We start from the raw sequence: 20,740 nt of genomic DNA on the forward strand, positions 1-20,740 counted from the left end.
GAAACAAAAAAATATTTTTTTTGATTTTTATGGTTTTCTAATTTTTTTGGTAATTTTTTTTTCGAAAATTATATGAAAAAGAAAAAAATTAGGATTCCAAAATTTTTAATATGAATTCCAGGAATCTTGCATTCTTAGTCTAAAGCTTCAGTCCAGGAATTAGACATGGCTCACTAGCCAGCCAAGCTTTCAATGAAAGCTCCAGTCCAAAACACTAGACATGGCCAATGGCCAGCCAAGCTTCAGCATGTAATTCAGATATGACATGCCTGACATACTCATTCCCAAAGGAATAGACATGGCTTTACAGCCAGCCAGGCTTCAACATGCTTCATGAAACACTAGAATTCATTCTTAAAAATTTTGAATAAAATTTTTGAAAACATTTTTATTTTTTTCGAAAACATATGAGAGATTTTTGAAAATATTTTTGAAAGATTTTTGAAAAGAAAATAAAATAAAAAGAAAATTACCTAATCTGAGCAACAAGATGAACCGTCAGTTGTCCAAACTCAAACAATCCCCGGCAACGGCGCCAAAAACTTGGTGGACGAAATTGTGATCACATTAATGTAGTACTCTTTGTTATTGTATGGAATCATTATTGTGGCTCTTTACTATGTGTGGACACAACTCCGTTCAACTAACTAGCAAGTGTACTGGGTCGTCCAAGTAATAAACCTTACGTGAGTAAGGGTCGATCCCACAGAGATTGTTGGCTTGAAGCAAGCTATGGTCACCTTGCAAATCTCAGTCAGGCGGATTTAAACATGATATTTTATTAGATTAAAATAAACAATAAAAGGGATAGAGATACTTATGTAGATTCATTGGCAGGAATTTCAGATAAGCGAATGGAGATGCTTTTCGTTCCTCTGAACCTCTGCTTTCCTGCTATCTTCATCCAATCAGTCTTACTCCTTTCCATGGCTGGCTTTATGTGATACATCACCACTGTCAATGGCTACTTTCGGTCATCTCTCGGGAAAATGATCCAATGCCCTGTCACGGCACGGCTAATCGTCTGGAGGCATCAGCTTTGTCAATGGCTTCATCTTATCCTCTCAGTGAATAATCTGCTCACGCACCCTGTCACGGCACGGCTATTCATCTGTCGGTTCTCGATCATGCTGGAATAGGATTTACTATCCTTTTAAGTCTGTCACTAACGCCCTGCAATCGCGAGTTCGGAGCTCGTCACAGTCATTCAATCATTGAATCCTACTCGGAATACCACAGACAAGGTTTAGACCTTTCGGATTCTCTTGAATGCCGCCATCATTCTAGCTTACGCCACGAAGATTCTGGTTAGGAGATCTAAGAGATACTCATTCTAGCTTAATTCATGTAGAACAGAAGTGTTTGTCAGGCACGCGTTCATAAGGGGGAAGGATGATGAGCGTCACACATAATCATCATCTTTATCACGTTCTTGGGTGCGAATGGATATCTTAGAAGCGAAATAAGAAGAATTGAATAGAAAACAGTAGTACTTGCATTAATCTTTGAGGAACAGCAGAGCTCCATGCATTAATCACGTTCTCCTATTTCCCACACCAAAGTAAGTACAAAGGCCCACAAATAAATCATGCAAGCTAACCATTTCTTTAGTGCTTGGGGAACAAGCAACTTTCAATATCATTGCAGAGGTCCATACAAGCTGTTGGAAGGACTAAGCATCATCAACCAAAGAAACAAAAGATGAACCTAAAGGCCAGCAATGATGATGATGAGAAATAGGAGAGCAAGTGAACTCCAACAGGTTGTATTGTTAAGTCATTGTTTTACATCAAATATTGCTGAAATTGAAAGTTGGATTGTATTCTGATCTGCCCTGCCTACCTGCATAGCATAAGTCTTTCTTTGTAATTCAATAAGCAAGATGTTTGATCATTCACAACATTCTCATTTTCAAAACTTGTTTGCACGCAATTTCCAAGAAATGCATCACATGAAAGTTCTTTGAGAAGAAAGATTGAGGAATTAAACAATTTTGAGGTAAGCAAAAGATTAAGAGAAGTGGTGGTTCTGGTTGTGTGATAATGTATTAAGGTTGCATGCTTGTGAAAACTTGCATGGGAGCTCATAGGCGGGACATGAAGTTCAAAGAAGTATTGTGGGGATTCTCAAAAATCTATTGATCCGAGAAGCAGCAAACAAAACAAAAGAAAGAAAAGAAAGTACAAAAACAAAAAGAACATGGTCCAAGGGTCTGAGCATCAATTACTAGGCAGAAAAGAAAGAAGAAACAATGACTCAAAGAGTTGTTAGCCTAGTAAAATGCTTGTGGTTGAAGTGTGTCAAGGAAAGAGGCTTGAGCAAGTAAATCCTCAGGGGTGCTTCAACACCTAATACCTTAAAACCAACTGGTTTAGGAGTATTGATTGAAAGCTTATCTAAAGAGCCGCCTTGAGACATGATACTTAGAGTCGAGGCCAAAGCACAGAAACTATAAACTGCTTCAAGGTGATTACATATAAAGAGATCTCCATGACACCATTTGGATGAAAATCCTAAGACCTACGACTCCCAATATGTAAGGACTAGTGAGCACTGAAGCCCTTGCATGAGCATATGATTTAGAATTTATCCCACTGATACTTGATCACTTCACTCACTGCACTTTACAAGTGTTCCTCAATCCATCTTAATTGAAAGAACCTTGGAGCATAAATCTATTTCTTGCTTGGGGACAAGCAAGCTTTAAGTTTGGTGTTGTGATGACAAGTCATCTTAGCCTATTTTAGCTAGTCTTTTTCTTTAGTTTTCCTTAGAATTATGCACTTTCTTGAGCTACAAGCAAGCTAATTGAGTAGATTTTCATGTTTCCCTTGATTGAACCAACCATATATGAATTCATGCCATTTCATGAGGTTTTGTGCTATATTTGTTGCATATTATGAAAGAATGAATATCTCATGATTTTGAGCATAGCTTTGATTAGTTTGGTTGATTAATGATAGGTGAAGAAAGCTTGGAGAAAGGTTGAAGCAAAGAGGAATGGCTAGAAGTGAAGAATGGAAGTTGATCCTGGAGGCATGAAGTTAGCCCCAACGTTAGCCCCCTAACTTGGAGGCTAACGTTGGGCATGAAGATCACTCCCTGGACTCCCCACGTTTGAGCCAACGTTAGCCCCCTAACTTGGAGGCTAACGTTGGCAAGAGAAACTTGAAACTCATCCCTGGGCCAGCCAACGTTTGCGCCAACGTTAGCCCCCTAACTTGGAGGCTAACGTTGGCACATGAGTTATAAAGAGGGAGAAGGCCAACGTTTGCGCCAACGTTAGCCCCCTAACTTGGAGGCTAACGCTGGCACATGAATCACAAAGGGAGGGGTACCAACGTTTGCGCCAACGTTAGCCCCCTAACTTGGAGGCTAACGTTGGCGCCACTAGCACTAACCAAGGCCAACGTTAGGGTCAAAGTTAGACCCCTAACGTTGGCACCAACGTCCAAACCAGAGAATTATGCTTGCTGCTATGAAAAGTTAGGGTCAAAGTTAGACCCCTAACTTTGGCCGTAACGTTGGGACCAACTTTGGCTAACTTCAAAACCCGTTCAATTGGTTCACTTCGGTTCTTCTTCAAACTTCAAGAGCAATCAACCAAGGCCTCTTTCAACCCAATTCCACCAAGAACAAAGGCCCAACTCAAGGCTTGAAGATCATTTTGGAAAGTGTATAAATAGGATAGAATTCAAGTTATTAAGGGAGCTTTCCTTTTGGAATTTTCATAATAGTTTTCGGAGAGCTTTTGAACTTGAGTGAACTTTAATTTCTTTGCTTTCATTGCTTTCATTTTCCATTTACTTTTGTCTTGGATCTTGGATTGGAGAATTGAAGAAATTCTGTTTCAATCTCAATCTTGGATCTCTCTGTTTATTTACTGCTTAATTGAATTCCATTTCTGGTTCATTGTTCTTCATCTCTTTTCTTTGCAATTTACAATTTCCTTGCTATTGTTCTTGTTGGATCTAGGAAGGCATTGAGATCTAGACTTGGTTTTCTAGTCTCTGGGTCCTGAGATCTAAATTTCTCATTTCAATTCCCTGTTTATTGCTTTTTCTGTTCATTTACTTTACTGCTTCAAGATCCGGTTCAATCCCAATTCCCTTTCCCTCTTCTGTTTGATGCAATTTAATTTTTCCTTGTTTAAATTCTGCAAATCCATTCCCCAATTCCCTTTACATTTCAAGCAATTTATATTCCTCGCACTTTAAGATTCCGCAATCTACATTTCTTGCACTTTAAGTTTCTGCCATTTAATTTCTTGTTCTTTAAGTTTCAGCAATTTATTTCTTGTTCTCTTTACATCAATGCAATTTACATTCTGCAAGTCACACAATCATCAACCAAATCTTGATTCGCTTGACTAAATCAACCACTAAACTAAAATTGCTCAATCCTTCAATCCCTGTGGGATCGACCTCACTCCCGTGAGTTTTTATTACTTGATACGACCCGGTACACTTGCCGGTTGGATTGTGATGTTTAGTGAGAGATTCGTTTCTCACCAAAATATCTCATCAAGTTTTTGGCGCCGTTGCCGGGGATTGATTAGATTGACAATGATTAAGCGAGGTGGTGATCTAGATCAAGCACTTTTTCTTTAATTTTTGACTAACCCACTAACTGTTTGAAGTTTTGCCTGAGCTAATAGAAACCTCATTCTAGCAATAGAGTGAAATTTCCTTGGCTCATCCTGCTGAATATGATTTTCATAGCTTGAAAAACAAACGAGAGGAGTGGTTTTCGTTCATCACTCTCTCAATTTTGCCAACTGTTTGATACTTTGTTTCAACTGATCCTTCAATCATATCCTGGCCTGAATATGCTCTATCTTCACTTGAATTGGTTGTGACTGTGCAGATCATGGAAAGGAATTCAACAAATTCTAGCAATCATGAGAGTAATACCCCCACCTTGGATGGTAATGTAACCCATGATTCGAAGCAACTATCCACAGCCATGAATAATGTTGCCCAATGGTTTGAAGCTTTTCCACAAGGAAGCATTATCGGGTGGGAAGAACTAATGAATGGACTCCTAGTCAAATTTAACCCATCAGAAAGAATTGTTAAGCAAGAGGCAGAAGTGCATCCATTAGAGAAAGAAATTGAATGTGCTCGTGCAGTAATAAGCCAAAACAAGCAGATGCATCAGCAGACTCTACAACAATTAGATATGATGGCTAAAAAAATCATTGAGTTGAGACATGCTGTAGTACATACATACAACCTGACTCAAAGCTCATATGGGTGTAATCAAGCTGAACAAAGCTTTGGGGCCATTAACCATGAGCAACAAAGCTATGAGCAACAGCAAGCTCCTAGCAATCACTCTAGCATGCTCCAGAACAGACCTCAGAATGATGTGTACAATCCACCTTGGAGGACTCATTCTAATGGGAGGGGGGTTGAGAACCAAAACCAAAGACCAAGGGACTTCAACTGCAATAACCCCAACTTCAAAAATCAACTTAAAACACACCCCCACAACAACAATCACACACACTTCCAACCCCGTCCTACCTCACCATTTGCTCAAAATGACCTTCATCAACCACCACAACTGCCACAACCACTTCCAACCTTTCAAAGGATCTATATTCTAGAAATGCTGATGGAGAGATCCATAAGAATTCAAGAAATGATGGTAATAGAGCGGGAAGAAATAAAGAAGCATCAAGAGATGATAAGCAAGAACCAGGAGGCTTCACTCAGAAGACTTGAAAGGCAGGTGGAACAATTAGTGCAAAACCTTGCTGAATTGGGTGAAAAAAAGGGGACTCTGAACCCAAAGAGCCATGAAAAGGATGCTGTGTTAAAAGAGAAGGGAGTCATGGAGGAAAATAAGAAGGCTATGGAAAGAGAAACAGAGGGAAGGAAGCCCATAGCAAGAGGAGGAAACCTGAGGCAACAGAAGCCTCAACTTCCATGAGCACAGAGTGAAGGATGTCAAGCTAGTGACAATAAAAGAGCGCTTGTTGGGAGGCAACCCAACCGGAGGTAACTATCTTTTCATATCTATTTCAATAAAAGGGTTAATTAGTTTTATCTATATTGCAAGAAGCTAAGTTTGGTGTACACACCAAAACAATATAAAGGAGAATGAAGGATTCTAAGTTTGGTGTTTCACCAAAATCCCATTATAAAACACATTCTCACTCTCTGCATAATGATGGCTTCAAGCATGATGGATGAACTAGTTAACTATTCTGCTGTTTCCTAGTTTTCAGTTTTGTCATTTTTGAAAAAGAAAAAGAGTTTTACACATGGTTAATCCGATGCATTGGCAAGGTACTAAGTTTGGTGTTCCCACACCAAAGTAAGTACAAAGGCCCACAAATAAATCATGCAAGCTAACCATTTCTTTAGTGCTTGGGGAACAAGCAACTTTCAATATCATTGCAGAGGTCCATACAAGCTGTTGGAAGGACTAAGCATCATCAACCAAAGAAACAAAAGATGAACCTAAAGGCCAGCAATGATGATGATGAGAAATAGGAGAGCAAGTGAACTCCAACAGGTTGTATTGTTAAGTCATTGTTTTACATCAAATATTGCTGAAATTGAAAGTTGGATTGTATTCTGATCTGCCCTGCCTACCTGCATAGCATAAGTCTTTCTTTGTAATTCAATAAGCAAGATGTTTGATCATTCACAACATTCTCATTTTCAAAACTTGTTTGCACGCAATTTCCAAGAAATGCATCACATGAAGGTTCTTTGAGAAGAAAGATTCAGGAATTAAACAATTTTGAGGTAAGCAAAAGATTAAGAGAAGTGGTGGTTCTGGTTGTGTGATAATGTATTGAGGTTGCATGCTTGTGAAAACTTGCATGGGAGCTCATAGGCGGGACATGAAGTTCAAAGAAGTATTGTGGGGATTCTCAAAAATCTATTGATCCGAGAAGCAGCAAACAAAACAAAAGAAAGAAAAGAAAGTACAAAAACAAAAAGAACATGGTCCAAGGGTCTGAGCATCAATTACTAGGCAGAAAAGAAAGAAGAAACAATGACTCAAAGAGTTGTTAGCCTAGTAAAATGCTTGTGGTTGAAGTGTGTCAAGGAAAGAGGCTTGAGCAAGTAAATCCTCAGGGGTGCTTCAACACCTAATACCTTAAAACCAACTGGTTTAGGAGTATTGATTGAAAGCTTATCTAAAGAGCCGCCTTGAGACATGATACTTAGAGTCGAGGCCAAAGCACAGAAACTATAAACTGCTTCAAGGTGATTACATATAAAGAGATCTCCATGACACCATTTGGATGAAAATCCTAAGACCTACGACTCCCAATATGTAAGGACTAGTGAGCACTGAAGCCCTTGCATGAGCATATGATTTAGAATTTATCCCACTGATACTTGATCACTTCACTCACTGCACTTTACAAGTGTTCCTCAATCCATCTTAATTGAAAGAACCTTGGAGCATAAATCTATTTCTTGCTTGGGGACAAGCAAGCTTTAAGTTTGGTGTTGTGATGACAAGTCATCTTAGCCTATTTTAGCTAGTCTTTTTCTTTAGTTTTCCTTAGAATTATGCACTTTCTTGAGCTACAAGCAAGCTAATTGAGTAGATTTTCATGTTTCCCTTGATTGAACCAACCATATATGAATTCATGCCATTTCATGAGGTTTTGTGCTATATTTGTTGCATATTATGAAAGAATGAATATCTCATGATTTTGAGCATAGCTTTGATTAGTTTGGTTGATTAATGATAGGTGAAGAAAGCTTGGAGAAAGGTTGAAGCAAAGAGGAATGGCTAGAAGTGAAGAATGGAAGTTGATCCTGGAGGCATGAAGTTAGCCCCAACGTTAGCCCCCTAACTTGGAGGCTAACGTTGGGCATGAAGATCACTCCCTGGACTCCCCACGTTTGAGCCAACGTTAGCCCCCTAACTTGGAGGCTAACGTTGGCAAGAGAAACTTGAAACTCATCCCTGGGCCAGCCAACGTTTGCGCCAACGTTAGCCCCCTAACTTGGAGGCTAACGTTGGCACATGAGTTATAAAGAGGGAGAAGGCCAACGTTTGCGCCAACGTTAGCCCCCTAACTTGGAGGCTAACGTTGGCACATGAATCACAAAGGGAGGGGCACCAACGTTTGCGCCAACGTTAGCCCCCTAACTTGGAGGCTAACGTTGGCGCCACTAGCACTAACCAAGGCCAACGTTAGGGTCAAAGTTAGACCCCTAACGTTGGCACCAACGTCCAAACCAGAGAATTATGCTTGCTGCTATGAAAAGTTAGGGTCAAAGTTAGACCCCTAACTTTGGCCGTAACGTTGGGACCAACTTTGGCTAACTTCAAAACCGGTTCAATTGGTTCACTTCGGTTCTTCTTCAAACTTCAAGAGCAATCAACCAAGGCCTCTTTCAACCCAATTCCACCAAGAACAAAGGCCCAACTCAAGGCTTGAAGATCATTTTGGAAAGTGTATAAATAGGATAGAATTCAAGTTATTAAGGGAGCTTTCCTTTTGGAATTTTCATAATAGTTTTCGGAGAGCTTTTGAACTTGAGTGAACTTTAATTTCTTTGCTTTCATTGCTTTCATTTTCCATTTACTTTTGTCTTGGATCTTGGATTGGAGAATTGAAGAAATTCTGTTTCAATCTCAATCTTGGATCTCTCTGTTTATTTACTGCTTAATTGAATTCCATTTCTGGTTCATTGTTCTTCATCTCTTTTCTTTGCAATTTACAATTTCCTTGCTATTGTTCTTGTTGGATCTAGGAAGGCATTGAGATCTAGACTTGGTTTTCTAGTCTCTGGGTCCTGAGATCTAAATTTCTCATTTCAATTCCCTGTTTATTGCTTTTTCTGTTCATTTACTTTACTGCTTCAAGATCCGGTTCAATCCCAATTCCCTTTCCCTCTTCTGTTTGATGCAATTTAATTTTTCCTTGTTTAAATTCTGCAAATCCATTCCCCAATTCCCTTTACATTTCAAGCAATTTATATTCCTCGCACTTTAAGATTCCGCAATCTACATTTCTTGCACTTTAAGTTTCTGCCATTTAATTTCTTGTTCTTTAAGTTTCAGCAATTTATTTCTTGTTCTCTTTACATCAATGCAATTTACATTCTGCAAGTCACACAATCATCAACCAAATCTTGATTCGCTTGACTAAATCAACCACTAAACTAAAATTGCTCAATCCTTCAATCCCTGTGGGATCGACCTCACTCCCGTGAGTTTTTATTACTTGATACGACCCGGTACACTTGCCGGTTGGATTGTGATGTTTAGTGAGAGATTCGTTTCTCACCAAAATATCTCATCAAGTTTTTGGCACCGTTGCCGGGGATTGATTAGATTGACAATGATTAAGCGAGGTGGTGATCTAGATCAAGCACTTTTTCTTTAATTTTTGACTAACCCACTAACTGTTTGAAGTTTTGCCTGAGCTAATAGAAACCTCATTCTAGCAATAGAGTGAAATTTCCTTGGCTCATCCTGCTGAATATGATTTTCATAGCTTGAAAAACAAACGAGAGGAGTGGTTTTCGTTCATCACTCTCTCAATTTTGCCAACTGTTTGATACTTTGTTTCAACTGATCCTTCAATCATATCCTGGCCTGAATATGCTCTATCTTCACTTGAATTGGTTGTGACTGTGCAAATCATGGAAGGGAATTCAACAAATTCTAGCAATCATGAGAGTAATACCCCCACCTTGGATGGTAATGTAACCCATGATTCGAAGCAACTATCCACAGCCATGAATAATGTTGCCCAATGGTTTGAAGCTTTTCCACAAGGAAGCATTATCGGGTGGGAAGAACTGATGAATGGACTCCTAGTCAAATTTAACCCATCAGAAAGAATTGTTAAGCAAGAGGCAGAAGTGCATCCATTAGAGAAAGAAATTGAAGGTGCTCGTGCAGTAATAAGCCAAAACAAGCAGATGCATCAGCAGACTCTACAACAATTAGATATGATGGCTAAAAAAATCATTGAGTTGAGACATGCTGTAGTACATACATACAACCTGACTCAAAGCTCATATGGGTGTAATCAAGCTGAACAAAGCATTGGGGCCATTAACCATGAGCAACAAAGCTATGAGCAACAGCAAGCTCCTAGCAATCACTCTAGCATGCTCCAGAACAGACCTCAGAATGATGTGTACAATCTACCTTGGAGGACTCATTCTAATGGGAGGGGGGTTGAGAACCAAAACCAAAGACCAAGGGACTTCAACTGCAATAACCCCAACTTCAAAAATCAACTTAAAACACACCCCCACAACAACAATCACACACACTTCCAACCCCGTCCTACCTTACCATTTGCTCAAAATGACCTTCATCAACCACCACAACTGCCACAACCACTTCCAACCTTTCAAAGGATCTATATTCTAGAAATGCTGATGGAGAGATCCATAAGAATTCAAGAAATGATGGTAATAGAGCGGGAAGAAATAAAGAAGCATCAAGAGATGATAAGCAAGAACCAGGAGGCTTCACTCAGAAGACTTGAAAGGCAGGTGGAACAATTAGTGCAAAACCTTGCTGAATTGGGTGAAAAAAAGGGGACTCTGAACCCAAAGAGCCATGAAAAGGATGCTGTGTTAAAAGAGAAGGGAGTCATGGAGGAAAATAAGAAGGCTATGGAAAGAGAAACAGAGGGAAGGAAGCCCATAGCAAGAGGAGGAAACCTGAGGCAACAGAAGCCTCAACTTCCATGAGCACAGAGTGAAGGATGTCAAGCTAGTGACAATAAAAGAGCGCTTGTTGGGAGGCAACCCAACCGGAGGTAACTATCTTTTCATATCTATTTCAATAAAAGGGTTAATTAGTTTTATCTATATTGCAAGAAGCTAAGTTTGGTGTACACACCAAAACAATATAAAGGAGAATGAAGGATTCTAAGTTTGGTGTTTCACCAAAATCCCATTATAAAACACATTCTCACTCTCTGCATAATGATGGCTTCAAGCATGATGGATGAACTAGTTAACTATTCTGCTGTTTCCTAGTTTTCAGTTTTGTCATTTTTGAAAAAGAAAAAGAGTTTTACACATGGTTAATCCGATGCATTGGCAAGGTACTAAGTTTGGTGTTCCCACACCAAAGTAAGTACAAAGGCCCACAAATAAATCATGCAAGCTAACCATTTCTTTAGTGCTTGGGGAATAAGCAACTTTCAATATCATTGCAGCGGTCCATACAAGCTGTTGGAAGGACTAAGCATCATCAACCAAAGAAACAAAAGATGAACCTAAAGGCCAGCAATGATGATGATGAGAAATAGGAGAGCAAGTGAACTCCAACAGGTTGTATTGTTAAGTCATTGTTTTACATCAAATATTGCTGAAATTGAAAGTTGGATTGTATTCTGATCTGCCCTGCCTACCTGCATAGCATAAGTCTTTCTTTGTAATTCAATAAGCAAGATGTTTGATCATTCACAACATTCTCAATTTCAAAACTTCTTTGCACGCAATTTCCAAGAAATGTATCACATGAAAGTTCTTTGAGAAGAAAGATTGAGGAATTAAACAATTTTGAGGTAAGCAAAAGATTAAGAGAAGTGGTGGTTCTGGTTGTGTGATAATGTATTGAGGTTGCATGCTTGTGAAAACTTGCATGGGAGCTCATAGGCGGGACATGAAGTTCAAAGAAGTATTGTGGGGATTCTCAAAAATCTATTGATCCGAGAAGTAGCAAACAAAACAAAAGAAAGAAAGAAAGTACAAAAACAAAATGAACATGGTCCAAGGGTCTGAGCATCAATTACTAGGCAGAAAAGAAAGAAGAAACAATGACTCAAAGAGTTGTTAGCCTAGTAAAATGCTTGTGGTTGAAGTGTGTCAAGGAAAGAGGCTTGAGCAAGTAAATCCTCAGGGGTGCTTCAACACCTAATACCTTAAAACCAACTGGTTTAGGAGTATTGATTGAAAGCTTATCTAAAGAGCCGCCTTGAGACATGATACTTAGAGTCGAGGCCAAAGCACAGAAACTATAAACTGCTTCAAGGTGATTACATATAAAGAGATCTCCATGACACCATTTGGATGAAAATCCTAAGACCTACGACTCCCAATATGTAAGGACTAGTGAGCACTGAAGCCCTTGCATGAGCATATGATTTAGAATTTATCCCACTGATACTTGATCACTTCACTCACTGCACTTTACAAGTGTTCCTCAATCCATCTTAATTGAAAGAACCTTGGAGCATAAATCTATTTCTTGCTTGGGGACAAGCAAGCTTTAAGTTTGGTGTTGTGATGACAAGTCATCTTAGCCTATTTTAGCTAGTCTTTTTCTTTAGTTTTCCTTAGAATTATGCACTTTCTTGAGCTACAAGCAAGCTAATTGAGTAGATTTTCATGTTTCCCTTGATTGAACCAACCATATATGAATTCATGCCATTTCATGAGGTTTTGTGCTATATTTGTTCCATATTATGAAAGAATGAATATCTCATGATTTTGAGCATAGCTTTGATTAGTTTGGTTGATTAATGATAGGTGAAGAAAGCTTGGAGAAAGGTTGAAGCAAAGAGGAATGGCTAGAAGTGAAGAATGGAAGTTGATCCTAGAGGCATGAAGTTAGCCCCAACGTTAGCCCCCTAACTTGGGGGCTAACGTTGGGCATGAAGATCACTCCCTGGACTCCCCACGTTTGAGCCAACGTTAGCCCCCTAACTTGGAGGCTAACGTTGGCAAGAGAAACTTGAAACTCATCCCTGGGCCAGCCAACGTTTGCGCCAACGTTAGCCCCCTAACTTGGAGGCTAACGTTGGCACATGAGTTATAAAGAGGGAGAAGGCCAACGTTTGCGCCAACGTTAGCCCCCTAACTTGGAGGCTAACGTTGGCACATGAATCACAAAGGGAGGGGCACCAACGTTTGCGCCAACGTTAGCCCCCTAACTTGGAGGCTAACGTTGGCGCCACTAGCACTAAGCAAGGCCAACGTTAGGGTCAAAGTTAGACCCCTAACGTTGGCACCAACGTCCAAACCAGAGAATTATGCTTGCTGCTATGAAAAGTTAGGGTCAAAGTTAGACCCCTAACTTTGGCCCTAACGTTGGGACCAACTTTGGCTAACTTCAAAACCGGTTCAATTGGTTCACTTCGGTTCTTCTTCAAACTTCAAGAGCAATCAACCAAGGCCTCTTTCAACCCAATTCCACCAAGAACAAAGGCCCAACTCAAGGCTTGAAGATCATTTTGGAAAGTGTATAAATAGGATAGAATTCAAGTTATTAAGGGAGCTTTCCTTTTGGAATTTTCATAATAGTTTTCGGAGAGCTTTTGAACTTGAGTGAACTTTAATTTCTTTGCTTTCATTGCTTTCATTTTCCATTTACTTTTGTCTTGGATCTTGGATTGGAGAATTGAAGAAATTCTGTTTCAATCTCAATCTTGGATCTCTCTGTTTATTTACTGCTTAATTGAATTCCATTTCCGGTTCATTGTTCTTCATCTCTTTTCTTTGCAATTTACAATTTCCTTGCTATTGTTCTTGTTGGATCTAGGAAGGCATTGAGATCTAGACTTGGTTTTCTAGTCTCTGGGTCCTGAGATCTAAATTTCTCATTTCAATTCCCTGTTTATTGCTTTTTCTGTTCATTTACTTTACTGCTTCAAGATCCGGTTCAATCCCAATTCCCTTTCCCTCTTCTGTTTGATGCAATTTAATTTTTCCTTGTTTAAATTCTGCAAATCCATTCCCCAATTCCCTTTACATTTCAAGCAATTTATATTCCTCGCACTTTAAGATTCCGCAATCTACATTTCTTGCACTTTAAGTTTCTGCCATTTAATTTCTTGTTCTTTAAGTTTCAGCAATTTATTTCTTGTTCTCTTTACTTCAATGCAATTTACATTCTGCAAGTCACACAATCATCAACCAAATCTTGATTCGCTTGACTAAATCAACCACTAAACTAAAATTGCTCAATCCTTCAATCCCTGTGGGATCGACCTCACTCCCGTGAGTTTTTATTACTTGATACGACCCGGTACACTTGCCGGTTGGATTGTGATGTTTAGTGAGAGATTCGTTTCTCACCAAAATATCTCATCAAGGTCCAGGCATGGCCGAGATGGCCAGCCCCCTAAACGAGATCAATAGTCTCCTAAGATGAACAATGGAATAAAACTGAGACCAAAGATCTCTAATACAATAGTAAAAGGTCCTATTTATAATAAACTAGTCACTAGGGTTTACATGAGTAAGTAATTGATGTACAAATCCACTTCCGGGGCCCACTTGGTGTGTGCTTGGGCTTGGGCTTGAGTGTTACACGTGTAGAGGTCCTTTCTGGAGTTGAACGCCAGCTTTTGTGCCAGTTTGGGCGTTCAACTCTGGTTTTGGATCCTTTTCTGGCGCTGGACGCCAGATTTGGGTAGAAGACTGGCGTTGAACGCCAGTTTACATCGTCAATTCTTGGCCAAAGTATGGACTATTATATATTGCTGGAAAGCCCTGGATGTCTACTTTCTAACGCAATTGGAAGCGCGCCATTTCGAGTTCTGTAGCTCCAGAAAATCCACTTTGAGTGCAGGGAGGTCAGAATCCAACAGCATCAGCAGTCCTTTTTCAACCTCTGAATCTGATTTCTGCTCAAGTCCCTCAATTTCAGCCAGAAAATACCTGAAATCACAGAAAAACACACAAACTCATAGTAAAGTCCAGAAATGTGAATTTAACATAAAAACTAATGAAAACATCCCTAAAAGTAACTAGATCCTACTAAAAACATACTAAAAACAATGCCAAAAAGCGTATAAATTATCCGCTCATCGCTGCCCAATTTTCTAAAAATTGTTTTTGGTTTTAAACATGTTACCTATAACTGAACTTCGTGCTTTTGGAATTGAGTACTCATCTGATTACACGAAGCTCAATTCTTAGGTAACTTTGGGTTGGTTCTTCCATGGTTATTATGTTTCCTGTGATTTACTTGGAACCCTCACATGCTTTTACCATTCAAGTTAATCAAATGCCTTTGGATTGTGCTTCACTCACCATTTGATTTAACTTGCCATTTTGTTGAATATGGTTCTTGCATTAGCAACAATTGGTAAATTCAACCTGTGTAACTCTCCTTCACTCAAATTTATTTCTAGCTTGTCAAGTTACACAAAATGCACTTTCGTGTTGTCAAACACCAATTTTTGCATAATCAATGACCGCGACATTGATTGATGACTTGCTCTTATATTAGTTGCTTTTATGCAATGGCATATTTCATCATCAATGACTGCTTCCTCCCCATGTTTATGAGTATGCTTGTTACTATTACTTGTGATTCATTGTGATTAAGCAAATGACCATCATCCCCCTAACCTTTGAACCATGTTTTCTAACTTCTAACTTGCCTAACATGCTAATTTCTCTTTTTAGTTTTCAACTAACTCTCTAACCATTCTTTTTGGGTATGATGCTCATTAAGCTTAATGAACAAGCATTGTGCATATATTGCTTGAATTCTTGGTTTATAGCTTTTGTGTTGAATGCTACTTCCTGTTGCTTATATTCAAAGTTTTCTTTATTTTTAGCTCACTTCATGTTAAATATGCCATTCCTTGCTTTCCATGCCCCTATTTGCCTAGTTGTTTATATCATATCATATTTGCTTTTAGATGGCCGATAAAGGAAAAACAAAGGCTACTACCTCAAAAAAGAGGAAGAAATCTCAAGCCTCCACCCTCTCTCCTTATGCCAACTATGCAAAGAACCCACTTAATGTTAGAACAGAGCAAAAATATTTTTGATGATGCAGTACAGTTGAGTAATGAATATGGATCACAAGTTTAATAAGTAAATCAACATGAAAATTTCAACTACTAAACAACAAGGAGCATTTGCTAAGATTTTGAGCCACATAAAAAGGACAGACTAAGTATAATAAGAACTAGCAATCTTTTGCTAACAAACTAGATTCTATTGTAAATTTGCTTAAAGCCAATAGATTTAAAATAGGCAAAATAATTCCCATTAGTGTCCATTAGATTTAAAATAGATTTAAAATAATATCATTAGGCAAAATATATTTCTTATTACCTTCTTAGCAGCCTCTGACTTTAGCTTGCTCCAAAATGAAACTGTAGGTTGTTACAAAAAGGACAAAAATTTCAAAAGCATAACACAGTAGATTGTTACAATTTACAAGTATTACAGAAACAATTCAATGAACTTTGATGTTGATTCTAGACAGTTAAAGTTGACCAAAATATTGCAAAGTTAATAGAGAGGTTAAATTCGTTCAATAACAAGGATTATATGTGATACTCACGTGGGTTATTTCCTTGGTCCTCGAAATTTATATCCCTTTCATCCCATGCATCTTGCCATTCCCTATGCTGCAGCGACAAATAAGTTACTAGCCATGCCATACATGTTCAAAAGAAGTCAACAATGCACACAGCAGCTCCAACACCGTTACCTCATCCTTTGCACATCCAGAAGCTTGTCCAGACAACCGCCTAGATGATGTTTGTTTGGCCTGAAAATAGGTTTCAATTTGTTAGATGAATACATTCTCAAATATAGAATGCGCTTAGTACGTTATATATTTAAGCTATAATTGATGATAAGTCATCTTATGCTAGTTTTATAAGCATTTTTCACTTATTTCATTAGGTTTTATGCACTTTCTTGCACAATAAGTAAGTGATTGGAGTGGAATTTCATGATTATTGTAATTCAATCAAACATCATTTATTTTATACAAAAGCATGAGATTTATGCAAGAATTTAGTGATTATTATGAATGGTACAAATTCTTATGATATTGGTAGAACTTTGATTGCTTATTTGGTTGATTTTAGGTGATAAAATGAAGAGAAAGAGGTTCAGCACAGGGCAACGTTGCGTTCAAATAGAGAGCACCACGTTCACTTACGACGCGCATGCATACGGGACGCGCATGCGTTAGTCAACAAAATTTGAAGATCCACGCGTACGCGTGCAAGACGCATACGCGTGGGTGTGTTTGGTGCTCATTTCAAAAGAGAGCGCTATGTTCACTAACTCAACGTTTTCGTGCACGATTCAAAGTTGGAGGCAAAGTTTTTAAATCAACGCGCATGCACGCATGACGCGCACGCATCAATGAGTCACTGGAACAGAGCACGCGAACACGAGGCTGGCACTTGAACCTGTGTTGAGGATTTCGCAACCCACGCATACGCGTAAAGGACGCGCACGCGTGGGCAGTGCTCACTAACCCAACGTAGCGCTCACTAAGTTAACGCTACTGAGTACGCGTCTGCATGATCATGGCGCGCGAACATGTTTGGGCTGAAGACTGATGGTGACCCGTACGCGTACATAACGCGTACGCGTCGATGGACAAAAAGCAAAAAAGGACGCGCACGCGTCGGAGACTGATGCCAAGGCATCTTAAGCGAGTTTCACTAGCATTTTTCTGTTAGTTTTAGTTGTTTTATGCACTTTCTTGAGCTTAAAGTAACCAAGAATGGTTAAATGAATAACAAAGCAATGAACCATCCAAACAGTATGATTTTTATGCAAATTTCATGAGTTTTTAGTTATATTACTTGAATGCTATGAATGGAAGATTCTCATGAAAATTTGCAAGACTTTGATGCAGTTGTTTGGATGATTTCAGGAAAGAAGAGGCTAGGCAAGGAAGCAACAAAAATCAATAAAGGAAGCTTGAATATCACATGTGGAGTTTAAGTTCCAGTTTAAGCTTAAACTGGAACTTAAACGGCCAAAATCATGAAAGCTGAGGAAAGGGTGAAAGTGGCATTTAACCTCCAGTTTAACCTTAAACTGGAAGTTAAACGCCAGAAATGGGGAATGCACCAGGGAGCCATTTCCACGTTTAAGCTCCAGTTTAACCTTAAACTGGAGCTTAAACGTGTTCGACCAAGTTTTCTCCTCCAGGGTTGCTTTCTCCATTTCCACGTTTAAGCTCCAGTTTAACCTTAAACTGGAGCTTAAACGTGTTCGACACCTCCAGGGCTACCTTTCTCTGCTTCCACGTTTAAGCTCCAGTTTAACCTTAAACTGGAGCTTAAACGTGTTCGACCTCCAGGGCTGCCTTCCCTATCTCCACGTTTAAGCTTCAGTTTAACCTTAAACTGAAGCTTAAACGTGTTCGACTACGTTACCCTCCAGGGCTGCCTTCTTCCATTTCCACGTTTAAGCTTCAGTTTAACCTTAAACTGAAGCTTAAACGTGCTTCCACAAAAGGCATCACTGGAAGTGTCTGGCGTTTAAGCTGCAGTTTAAGCTTAAACTGCAACTTAAACACCACTATTGGAAAAGGTTTCTGGGCCAAAAATATTGCAGTTTAAGTTAGCTTTTGAGCACAAACATTAACTTAAACTTACTCTGGTATGAAACCCAATTGAATATCATGGTTTATGGGATTGGGCCTGAAGGATTGATGAGTCTGGAATTTCAATTTGTTGAGTCATGTGTCATTACTTGATTATCACTAAGTTGGCTCAATGAATGTTACAGAATGTGGATCAGCAGCCTCATCAAGATTATGGATCATAAACCCAAAGCAAAAGGAAAGCAGGGAGAGGCCTCAAAGCCCAAGAAACACAACAGAAGCTCAATATAGAAAGTGTATAAATAGGATAGAATTTAAGTTAGGAGGGACTTTTACCTTTTCATTTTTGCGAGTTTTCATACCTTTGTAATTGAATTCAGAGCTATGACTCACTAAACCCCCTTTCATTGGGTTAGGGAGCTCTATTGTAATTCAATGAATCAATAATAGTTTATCTTCTTCTTCAATCTTTTCTCTTGAATTTTGTTAGAAAGCTTCTCGATCTAATTCCATTGGGTAGTTGTCTTGGGAAAGAAACTACCCATAATTGGAATCCTTCGGAACCTTGGGAAAGGAATGGAGGATTCATGCTAGAGAAGCTTTCTCACAGTGAATTGGATTGGGGTTTGGATGGATATTGTGACATGTAATCCTACCAAATTGTGGTTCATGAAACTGTGTGGTATAATCAGTGATCGAGCATCATCTCTTCTTATGAACATTTAAACCAAGGGATTGGGAATTTGTTTGTTTTTAGAGAGAATTGGTGAGCCAAGGGATTGGGATCCAATCATATAAGATTGCCAAGCAAAATTCAATGAACGCATTGGTTGAGGAAGAGATAAACATGTTTTGATTCAGAGATCTCAATATCTCCTATAACCCAATGGATTCCCCATCTCCGATTTTCACTTTCTCTTTACATTCTGCAACTCAATTCATGCAATCACCCCCATTCCCTTTTAATTTCAGCAATTTAGCTTCTGCTCTTTAATTCATGCAATTTAAGATTCCGCCATTTCAATTTCTTGTCATTTACGTTTCCCGCCAATTTTACATTCCGCAATTCTCATCTAATTCTTGATTCCGCTCAACTAGATACACTTCTAATCCGAATTGCTCATTCAACCAATCCTTGTGGGATTCGACCTCACTCTATTGTGAGTTTTTACTTGACGATAACCGGTGCACTTGCCGGAAGGAATTTTGCCGATCGTGCAATTTCCTAAATCGTGGCATAACTAGTTTATGCGCATCAAGTTTATGGCGCCGTTGCCGGGGATTGGTTTTCGATTGACAATTCTCAAATTGGAAGTTAACTAGATTGAGCAATTTTTTTTTGCTTTGTTAATTCAGTTCAAGTTACTTGTTGAATTTTAATTTCTGCACTCTGTTACATGCTTTCTTTCTTTATGCCTTTAAATTCAAGCAACTAACTCACTGACTCACTAACTATTTGAATTAATTCCTCAACTGCTCTAACCATACTCTTCCATTAACCAAGAGTATTTTACTTGTTTGTTGCCTGTGCTGTGTTCTTGTATGACAGGTAGGAGAGGAGAGACATCAACTCCTCCATATACCGAACCAGAGAGGACCCTTCATAGACTTAGAAGGGAAGCAAGAGGGAAGAGAGTACTGGGAGAAGAAGAATCTGAAGGAGAATCTGAGGACAATTTTGAGGAAGCTCTAGATCTCAACATGGAAAGAGAAGTTCATAACCATGGGAGAGCTGATGGAAACAATGCCATTCCCGAGAGGAGGGTTCTTGGTTCATACATAAACCCAACATCTGGGAATTGTGGTAGCAGCATTCAGAAACCACCCATTCAGGCCAACAATTTTGAGCTCAAACCACAGCTAATATCACTTGTGGAGAATCATTGTTCATTTGGTGGGAGTGCTAATGAAGACCCAAACCAACATCTCACAAAATTCCTGAGAATTTGCGACACTGTGAAGTCCAATGGAGTCCAGGAAGATGCCTATAAACTGCTTTTGTTCCCATTTTCCCTTTGGGACAAGGCAGCTAAGTGGCTGGAATCATTCCCCAGGGGGAGCCTAACAACATGGGATGAGGTGGAAATCAAGTTTCTGGCACGTTTCTACCCCCCACAAAAGGTCAATAGGCTTCGATCTGAGGTTCAGACTTTTAGACAACAAGATGGTGAAACTCTCTACGAAGCATGGGAGAGGTTCAAGGATTTGACAAGGAAATGCCCACCAGACATGTTCCATGACTGGGTGCAATTGCACATTTTCTATGATGGACTTTCTTATGAATCAAGGAAGGCTGTAGACCATTCATCAGGAGGTTCATTGAACAGGAAAAAGACTGTGGAAGAAGCCATTGAAGTGATTGAGACAGTGGCTGAGAATGAGTACTACTATGCATCAGAGAAACACAACACTAAGGGAGTCATGGAGCTGAACCATGTTGATACAATTCTAGCCCAAA

At 39.2% G+C, this 20,740-nt stretch overlaps 1 non-coding gene across 1 annotated transcript; it reads right to left on the reverse strand.

Moving 5' to 3' along the window:
- Window positions 1-20,409: 20,409 nt before the first annotated feature.
- Window positions 20,410-20,513, reverse strand: LOC112739846 (small nucleolar RNA R71). Its single transcript, XR_003170782.1, has one exon. It is a non-coding gene; the product is annotated as a small nucleolar RNA R71 (small nucleolar RNA).
- Window positions 20,514-20,740: the final 227 nt, after the last annotated feature.

Source organism: Arachis hypogaea, chromosome 13, assembly GCF_003086295.3.
Source record: "Arachis hypogaea cultivar Tifrunner chromosome 13, arahy.Tifrunner.gnm2.J5K5, whole genome shotgun sequence".
NCBI classification, from domain to species: Eukaryota; Viridiplantae; Streptophyta; class Magnoliopsida; order Fabales; family Fabaceae; genus Arachis; species Arachis hypogaea.